Below are 10,661 nucleotides of genomic sequence, written 5' to 3' on the forward strand. Positions count from 1 at the left end.
TAAATGGTTTGCCCACATGTAGAAATGACATTTATTCTAGGCATTAACATATATTTTCCGTTAGTAAACTGTGCTTCATCAGATGTTCTCTGGGCGTTGAGATATGACATCAAAAAGCAGCGAAAATACTAAAATTACAAAGAAAACAAAAGAGATAAAAGGAAAAAAACACACAGTAAAGATGATGGAGGTGTCAAAAGATGGAACCACGTCCAGATCGGTCTGCGGTGACGGCAAACTAAGAGCTAAGAGTTCACAAGTAGAGACTCCATTAGAGGAACCTTCCATAGCGGGTTCATCCCTGAGGCTTTAAAAGCTACAGGTGTATGGAGTGATACTTATGCCAACACGTTCCACACACAACTTTCTAAGTTGGAAATGAAAGTATTTTCTTTCAAACTTTTTCAAACTTCAACTTTTTCTTTGATTTCAATTTTTTTTTATTTTTGTTTTCAAAAATTTTTTTTCATCAAATATTATCTTTTTGTTTTCAACATTTTTTTGTATTATTTTGTATTTTATTGTATTATTTTCATCCGCAACTTAGAAGGTTTTGTGTGCAATAAGTCGGCTTAAATATCACTCTATATGAAAGCCAAAACAAAACAAAAAAAATTAAAACAAAAAAAATTTTTGTAAAAAAAAAGTTTTTGAAAGCAAAAATGGCATATTTTCATTTGCAACTTTTGTTTGCAACATGGTGACGTAACTATCACTACAGGGGTTATTCCAGAAAGCAGGTTATGCTAGCTCCCACGGTAAGTTTGAGACTAAGGAAGTTGATAACCTCAGCTTTCAGTTCCAGAAATGGAGGTATGTTTCAGGGTTTGTCAAGTTGCCATAGCAACTCATGCTCTGAACATAACCTGGTCTGGAGCAGGTTTAGTTGAAGGTTAGTTTGTTTACAGAGAGGTGAAGCAGCATGGTGTGTCCATTTGAAGATGATTTAGTGGATGAAGAAGCTCAGATAATACTTTTTCCACCATGAGAGGGTGATAAGACCACATATGGATGTTGGAAAAATAAACTTTTTTACTTTGATTATTGATTACTTTGATTATTTGCTTCAGCTAAGATAAACCATTTTTTTGTTAAGTCAGATTAAAAAATAACACGTAGTTTGCAGACAGTTATTTTGATTTCATTCAAATTAATTCAATGAAGTAGGTGTAACTTTGGTGCTGCTGTTAGATTGGCACCGCAAGGGATTGTGGGATACCATTCCCTATGCCTGTCTGAACGGATTTGGGTTTAAGTGTGGCTTTTTGACCAAATGTGTTTAGTTGTTTAGCTGTTTTACTGTGTTTTGCCAAGTTATTTTGTCCTACTTTGCTTAGGTCTCTGCACCATGAGTGAGAGGGAGGGAGAGGAAGATGAGTTTATGTAACACCCCTACAGTCTAGCATCATAATGACAATCTTGGAATATTCCCTAATGGATTTACTCTGCAAGAGCACATTGTTTTGTTATTTTTATTGTTTTCAAAATAAGTATGTCTGCCGGCTCAAACTCAGACATATGAGAGTTCAAGAATTATAATTCATTAAGATGGAAAAAATATCAATTGAATTGGAGTAATTAGTTAGATAAATATGTAAATTTGAGTTGTATAAACAACTATTGAGTTTTATAGACGTAAGAAGTTACGTTGAATAAATTTAACTCAATTACTTGTTACCAATAGAAGTAATTCATTTAAGTTGGCAAAATTGGATACGTTATATATACATGCGTCACAAGGAAAATGGAAATAAGATCAGAAACTTGTGCGTTGACTTTGTCTGTTCTTCTACTACAAGCAGAAACTCTTTCTTTTGATGATGCAGCCGTGTTAATTTTTTGATGGTCTTATAATCTTCATACGCCGTCATTAAAATCTCAGACTCCGTCTCACTGAAGTGTAGCGTCTCTTTTTTTCTCACCACGCGTTTCCATGGTGACTCCAGAAATCAGCGATCGATTGAGAATGTCTTTATGTACTTGACGTGCACGAGCATTAACCCAGGGTTACCAAGTTCGGCGTAATTACGCCAACTCATATCCGGTCTTTTGGAACCGACATACCCAGAGTAAGCAAGTTCAGGCGGATTTCAGCCAGAGTTCAGGCTTAAAGTCAGGCTAGTTTAAACATGCTTCCTGGAATACCCCACAGGTGGTGTAATCCAACATCCAACCAATCAGCTGTTTCTGTTTTGAATTTTCAGAATAAAAGAAATTCTGATCATTACTTTAGTACGTAAATTACTGACAAACTTAAAAACGACAGATCATTTGTTTTAGAACATCTTGTAATCCATTAAATCAAAGTTACTTTACTTAAACCTGAAGAAGAAGCCCTGAAAAGTATTTCATATGAAGGTGATCGGGTTCAGTATTGATCACTAATATCGTTTTACTTTGAAAGGGAAACACAGGAAGAAGGAGAAGCTCTCAGCTTCAGTCACTTCATGAAAAGGTTAAGATTCAAGACTTTTACTTTGAAAAAACAGAAAGGAAGGCAGTTTAAATTAAACAGAGGCTTATGTCTGACAATCTCAGATAAAACCAAAATTCCGCCAAATTTACAAAACATTTGTGGATAAAGATAAGTGGACTAAAATGAAATTAAAGTGTTTTACCTTCTGGGTTTAACTAAAGTTTAAGAGACCTTAATGGTTTTATTTAGAGTAAAAGCTTCATTAAGTCTGCAGATTAATGCCTAAATTAGACGAGAAACCATCACATGGAGGCTTTTTGTCTGGTGCGTGTCCACACTGACCTCTTTCCTCTGGTCTTCTCCACCTTTGAGAGGGATCTTCTTTGGGAAGTGGAGCTCCGGAGAACTTCTCCTGGAGAAAAACGAGGACAAAAAACAGAATGAAAACTGAAAAATGAAAATCTAATTCAATAGTGTATGTCAGAATGGCCGCATGAAGAAATCCAGATAATCTGAATTTAATCCCATCTGCTTTTATAAACAAAAATCCTATAAAATTACCATTCTCAATTCGTCTTTGGCATCAAACTATTTCAGATTATAGAGAAATTCATCTTCCTTCTATTTATCTTTTTAAACATTGGAAGGCTTCTTGACGATAAAGTTTTACTTTAATGGGAATTATTGATCCGTTTTTCCTTATTTCCTGGATTTTTGGTCAAAATTTACGTCTGTAATAGAATTAGTTAATGTTATTTCCATTCCCTTCATTTTGTCCGTTTTATTGAATTAAACGGACGCCATCCATACATCGCTGCCAATTCCCAGATTGGTCAAACTTCCACATGGTTTAACTTGCCACGCGAGTTCAACAGCCGCATGTTTTGTACGTAGAACCCAAAACTGGACTCTAAACCTGCACAGTTACACAAGAAGACAGACGTTTTGAACGCAGGAGCGCGAAACATGCGTTTACGAGGGTTGATGCAAACCTTTGATCGGAAAAGGCCTCTCAAACGTACATAAGCTACGTTCACACCCCCTCCTCAAACCGCATTCAACGCCTCTTCCGACCTGCAGTCGGCGCCAAGCGTCGATGTGCTGCAAATCTCAGGCTTACGGCAGAAACGGCTCAGACCGGTACTGGCGGGAATAGATTGCCACCACGTCAGGAGAGGGGTTGCGGGTTACCTTGATTTGGGAAAACACCAGAAAACCAAATTCATACACAACCATTGAAGTCCCTGAAGTTTGACCTGGTGTCACTTTTCAGCGACGATGCATTTTGGACGTAGAGCCTAAAAACGCTCGTAGAAACTTGTGTGGTTGAACATCAACTAGTGAGTTTTAAACGCCTGAAACTCTCACTTTTGCAGAGGGCGGCGTGAATGTAGGTTTAAATTCAACATTTAGTGGCTTTTGCTGCATTTAGCATTCAGTTTGTACACTTTTGCTGTTTTTCAGCTCATTGGCTGAATGCTATAAATCCTTCAACCCATTGTTTTCCTGTTTCTCCTTCTTTATTCTAGTATCTTCCTCCATTTTTGGGGTTTAACTCCTAAAATGTTTCAGCTATTTTAAGCATTCAACTATCCAAATGTTCAGCTGTTTCATCTTTTTCCCGCTCTGACTTTTGGTCCTTCAAATCCTTGAACTTTTCAAGATATTCCTGGAATTCTACCTCCATTGAAATAAATGGGGAATCCTTGGTGCAGAAGCTCGCTGGTTCGATACCCAGCTCTGGCATTTCTCACAAACACATCTTTTTCTGTTATTGTGCTGTTTTCACTTTACATGGTCAACTTTGATCCATTCTTGATTTCATTCATCAATTGAGCATTTAACCCTGCATTTTCTTCTGAAATGCAGCTCATTCTAGTTTTTTTTCTTATCTGCTGCTCTGCTAGTTTGAATGACTTTTTGCATCTTCGTTTACTATCATGTTTATAAAAGGAAGTCATTTTATAAAAGAGTTATTCAAAATTTAGGAGACAACTGCAAAAATAAGTGTTGGCAGTTGATTTTAGGATGAGCAGAAATGCAAGTTTAGCACGTTGTTTCATGTCGGAGCAAGAGCTAGTCCAACTAATATTATTCGAATTTGAAAAATAAAATAAAAAATCCTATTATTTCTTCACTCTCGTCCTCGAGACGAAAGGAAGAGGAACGTGGCACGGCGGTAAATCTGTTCACACATGTGGCTCCAGCTGGCAGTCGCCCCCAAACAATGAGGATGTAGAGCAGAATTCACTCTTTTAAATGAGATTCTCTGCAGTCCACCTGCGGCCCGAAACGTCAGCTCCTGGTTCCAAGCCTGACATCCCATAAATCCAGTGTTTTTCTCCCAGATTATCTTTTTTTTTTTTTTTTTTTTTTGCTATAAAGGAAAAACTTGGAAGGTCAAGCAAAGGATGAGCTCTTACAATGATGCATGATGGGAAATCTCTCCTGGTCGTAATGTTTTTTTGTTTGTTTTGGTGAAGTTAGGAAGTTATTAATTGTGAAAAAGTGAAAAAGAAAATTACAATAAAATCAAAATTAGGTTATCATTGTGCTGTATTTTTTCAGAAACAGGAACTCTTCCACCTTTGTGGACACTGCAGACGTCTTGCTCACAAGCTAAATGGAGAAAAACAAAAAGCATTTTATGAAAGAAAAAAAGGGAAATGATACGTTTGCGCTGCTCCGAGGTTTTATGTTTGTCAAATTTTACAATCCATGAACAAAAATTTTAAATAAAATGAAATTATAAAGAAAGGATCCCCGTCTTTCTGTGCACCTCTGCGTGTTCTCATTGGTTCCCACTGTAACAAATAAATGTACAAATACCCAACTTTCTTCCAAAGTGGCAGCTTCTCTATTGGTTTTATCTCCATAGCAACCATTTCATGTTTTGGTCACCTGGGGATCCCAAACAGATGGACGCAAGATTCAGAAGAATCGCCGAAAGTAAACTTTTGGAACTCCTTAGCAACGGACGTTACTTCCTAACAACGCCCACATTCCTTATATGTTCATGTCATATGTTATATCATATCGTTCAGCTTGAGCCAAGGATCCATGCATCAAAATTTCCACACAATCCGTTAGAAATTGCGCGCGTAAGAGGAGAACGTCATTTTGGTGAGCTCGCCACACGCACGCCGTTTAAAAACCTACAACATCTAATTGCAACATGGAGTATGGTTGCAAAGCTGAAACTTAAAGGAACTGACGGAAGGGCATCACCGGGAGTGGAGCCTGCAGCTGAATTTGACATCCCCTGATATCGTTGGCTTCCCAACGATGCCCTTAGGAAACGATGGATAAAAATCACTATGGCGAGTTTCAATTTACAGCTGGTACACGCAGGTGTTTTTTCTTGTTTTTTAATTCAAGAGGATGGCATTTTCTTGAGTTCAAAGGTCAAGGAAACCTCCATGATGGTTGTAGACTTAAGGTGGCAACATGAGTGTGAAATTTCATGAAAAGTTTCCTTTTCCCATTATGTAAAAAATTGCCACCAAATGGTGGCCAAACGTTAGGTTGTGCGGCCATCCCATAATAATTTCAAAACGGCCTTAGGATATCCCAGCCGTGTGTTTCCAAAAGGTTTTTTCTAAAGCCCGACGGGAAGTCTTTGCCTAATTTTTTTTTAATGGTTTCACCCGCAATGATGTCATCGTTTCGTGGTGGTGGTGGTGGGGGGGGGTTGTTCACTAAACCCAAAATAAAATACAAGGTGTGGGCAAAATTTGGGAAGTTTCTTTTCTTTATTCTTTTGACATTTTCTAAACTTTTAGGGTCCATAGAAACACCAAAATCGGCTCTTCTGTCACAGCAGTGAAGCTTTCCGTACGTCCACAGAAACATGCTGGTTAGAGTTTACGGGAATATCAAACTTAAAAAAAAAAAAGGTTTCTGGTGAAGTGTAAAAAAAAAAAAAAAAAACTCGTTCACACAAAAAACACTTTTTTTTACTTATATTTTTTGTCCCTTTAGGGGCTCCATAGATATTGTGAAAATGACATTTAAAGATTTAAGCATCAATTTAGGTCAGATTTTTTTGTAAAATATAAAGTTTTTAGGCAATACAAACAATTGATTTGATCAGAAATGGAAAAGAATTAGAATTTAATTATTTGTGGTCGTTTTGACAAATCTTGCATACAAATCTTTTGCACACACATCCTCAAAAATATATTAAAATTACAAAAACAATAAATTAAGGTTTAAGGATTAAGGCTTTTTTGGTGAATTACATGATTTTGTTTTAAATTAACTAAGTTTAAACAACAATAAATATTTAGAACAATAATCTGATTATTTTGTTTTTTTCTTTCGTGGCACAAACAATTAAAAAGTGAATTCTATTAAATGATAAATCAAAGAAGCAGCTACACAAAATTCCTCAACAAAACAACTAAAATACTTTGTTTTTCTAATAATTAAAAAACACCAAATATATCAAAGTAAAACCAAAACATTTACCAGCTGCCTCTTGAAAACGGAAACAAACTTTTTCCTTTTAAACAAAAGAAGAAGAAAAACTGCTTCAGGTGTTCTGGGAAGGTCCAGGTGCGCCTGATCTGCTAACGAAGACTTCATCCAACGCAAAAACTCAAAACTAGAATAAAAAGATGAAATGTCTAAAAGGATTTATTTAGAGCGGGAAAACAGATTCCAGTACACATAATCTTCATAGAAAACATATTTTTGTAAATTTAATGTCTTAGAAAACAGCTACGAAGGTTTTAGCACTGATTAACCTCCACAATAAAGTCCAAATTGTATTTATTTTCCACAAACTGATCAGCATAAAGACACTTTTCGTTGTTTTGTCTACATTTTTGTAACAACTTCTTGCATAATTCCAATGATCTTAACCTATATCTGAAGAGGAAAAGGCAAAAGAAAATGGACAAAGTTCCATCACCCGCCTCCTAAACTGACTATTTTCTCAGAGTTATCAGTGAAGACGAAGGCCCGCTTCCTTCCTCTGAGGAAGAGGAGGTTTCCCACAAACGGCAGCCGCTGACTCCCTCACAGATTTGGTTAGAGCAGAATAGCAGCAGACAGATGTCATTTTGCCGTGTGAGCAGCAGGAAGTGACGATGAGGAACATTTTTCCATTTTTGGGCTTGGAGGGGACAAACACGATCCAGGCTGGACGGTTAAAACTTTTATGAGGAGAAGCTTCCAGGCTGCAGAAACCAAAACACAAACACGATCACTACAACAGCAGCAGCAGCGTGACACAATCAGGTCAAAAAGAGGGCTGCTGCGCCCTCTAGTGGCTGACCAAGGGTATCGTTAAAGTTTTCTTAACTCATGAGCAACTTTTGTAAAAGAAGTTAAACGGAAATATGAGTTTTCAAAATGACAAAAATACCAGCACACCAAATAAGACTTCATGAAAAAAAAAAATTATTCTAAATTCGATGATAAAAACAGACAAAAGTTGATCTTGCAGCTTTTGGTGCGTCTTATTTTCCTAGAAGGAACTTTATTATTACAGGCGTTTGCCACAAAAAACACAAAACAAATAGAAGACTTGAGAATAATAAAAAAAAAACATTCATAAAAGTATAAAAACAATAATATCAAATAACTTCACTAAATTCATGCATTCCACTTGCTCTGCTGTAAACGATGGACAGGATTAGTTCATACTTGCACCATCTTTTCCAGAAGCTCCGCCTCCTTCATCATAGCATAGAAATCTCAATTCAGTTCAGTTGTATTGATATATGTACATCATTTATAAAATACAAACAGACTAGGTTCAACTGGAAATCCCAGCCCTTAGACCCTGATGTCCACATGAAGAACGGATCCTCTCCCAGGACGGACAGGCGATGGACCAGGGGCCTGTTTCAGAAAGGAGGTTAAGTGTAAACTCTGAGTGCGTTAACCCTGAAATCAGGGAAACCCTGGGTTTTCCGTTTCAGAATGGGAGGTTTGTTAAACCAGAGAAAGCAGAGTAAATCAAACCCGTTTCTGAAAGAGAGGTAACTTATACTCGGAGTCAGTGTCCATGGTTACTTACGCTGTGAACCTAACCTGGTCGGGAGCAGGTTTTATTCTCTAAACTCAAAGTTTCTGCCGGTCCCCTCCCCTTTTTAAAGACGAAGCGGCATTTTTCGCTTTAACCTTCATTGCCCAAATTTCCGTCACACAGAGACAAGTGACAAGAATGGCTTGTCTTTTTTTGGAGGACCCAATAGACGAGGAGGCTGCATTAATTCCTAGAGAATTACATTTACGTCGTGCGAGGATTTTGAGACCTAGACTCGATTTCTTGTCACTTCCCCATACGTTTTTGTTTGAGCGTTACCGCTTTTCGTTGCAGTCAATTACATATATACAATGAAAACAACATTAGATATGTATTGCTATGTAGATGTTTCATATGTCAAATTTTGTCAACAAAGTCTACATCCATGACATGCTCAAATTTGACCTGATTGAATTATGTTTTTATACTTCATTTTTAGCTGCTGCCATGTTCTTTTAATTCCTGCAGGATTGCATCTACATGAAAATGAAATCAGGGACATTGGATTAGATTAATGTAACAATTACTTTTTGGAAACACAATTTGCTAGTCCTGCTTACTTTCTTAATCCCATATAAACCTATACCACTTGATCAATACAAGGGTAGACAAAAGTTCACTTTTAGAAACACAATTGAATGTATTAATATTAAACTGACCAACGTTTGCAAGAGGGGAAGGTTAACAAAAAAGTCCTCTAAACATTACCGACGTTAAATGCATTTTTCCCCCAGATTGGTTCTGTACACTATGCAGCATTTCATGCATTTACTCCAGGAATAACACTTCAAAAGTACAACTAAAAATCGCCATTTTTATTTCACACCTTACGCTATTTAAAAAGTTATTACAGCCAATATTTTATAACAATGATTTAAATGCAAACTTAGGCATTAACTTGAGCAGCTATGTTTTCCACGCTAACTGTCTCTGTTTTGCAGATGCAGCGGTGTTGCTTTTCTTCTGGAATATGTGCTCATATTCACTGTAACTCTGCAGCAGCACGTCAAGTTCAGCTGGCGAAAAATATGCAGACCTCTTTGTTTCACGGTTACCATAGTGACTCGTGATATCTGCGCTCCATTGATAATGGCTTCTCATAGTCGCGGTGCGCACGCTTACCTCCAAATCAGTCCACTCAGAGTTGATTGACCTAACTCCGATCAGCTTATCTGAAACAGAAAACTCAGAGTTGTTAATCTCCCGGTTGACCAACTCAGAGTTCAAGTTCAACCTCAGAGTTGGTTGAACCTCCTTTCTGAAACAGGCCCCTGGACTCTACTTTAACATGATTACAAAATAGAAGTTTCTGGAACTTAAGCTACAGGTGATCAGTCCTCAAAAGGTCTGAACAGGGACGTCTTCCTCACCTTCTTCACTCTTCCTGGAGGATCGGAGGCGTTTTCAGACAGATTTTCTCCCGGACGTTGCTGGTCGTCTCAGTTTGACGCCACGGGACTCAGCCGCCAAAAGAAGCTCATCTTCACCCTTTATTATTGTTTTTATTTTCTAAAAGCTGTCCTCCACAAAGACGGTTTCAGCGAAAAATAAACTGCATCCACTGCAGCCTTGATTGAATCTATGATTGTCCTTCAACGTAAACCCAACAACGTTCAAGGTTTCAAGGTTAAATGATCAGAAAAGGCTAATTAAATGTAAACACTTTTATAAAGTTTGATTTGTACCACTTCCTTTTTTTTTTTTCAAATATTCAAACAGAAACAGTGATTTTCTTTTTTAAAACCTTTTTGTTTTCTCATCCCATGTTTTTTTGTGTGGTGTTTTTGAATTATTTTCCAGTTGTTTTTTTGTCAGATTAAATCAGTTTCAAGTCAAATCATTAACTTTTTTTTATCAGATCTTTTTTCCTAACTTTTAACATCTGGTCTTTATGGGAGCACATAATTATAAGAATTGTATTCTTCAATTCTGCTCCCTTCTAATCATGAAAATGTTCAAGATGTAAGAGAAACATGTAAACATTTGATCATCAATTTTCATGAAAGCAACAAATAAATAAATGAATTTACACGAACTCTGTTGATTTAAAGATAAACTGAGATTATTGGCATCCAATTTGCTCCAGATTATTGTAATTAACTCATTTTAAAGGCTAATCTAAAAGATTAGATGGAGAAATTATTTGTGTAACTTCCAAAATTGAGCAAAAGTGTGGGTGGAAAAAAACGTTGAATGGATAAAAATGTA

The sequence above is a fragment of the Oryzias latipes genome, chromosome 2, assembly GCF_002234675.1.
Source record: "Oryzias latipes chromosome 2, ASM223467v1".
NCBI classification, from domain to species: Eukaryota; Metazoa; Chordata; class Actinopteri; order Beloniformes; family Adrianichthyidae; genus Oryzias; species Oryzias latipes.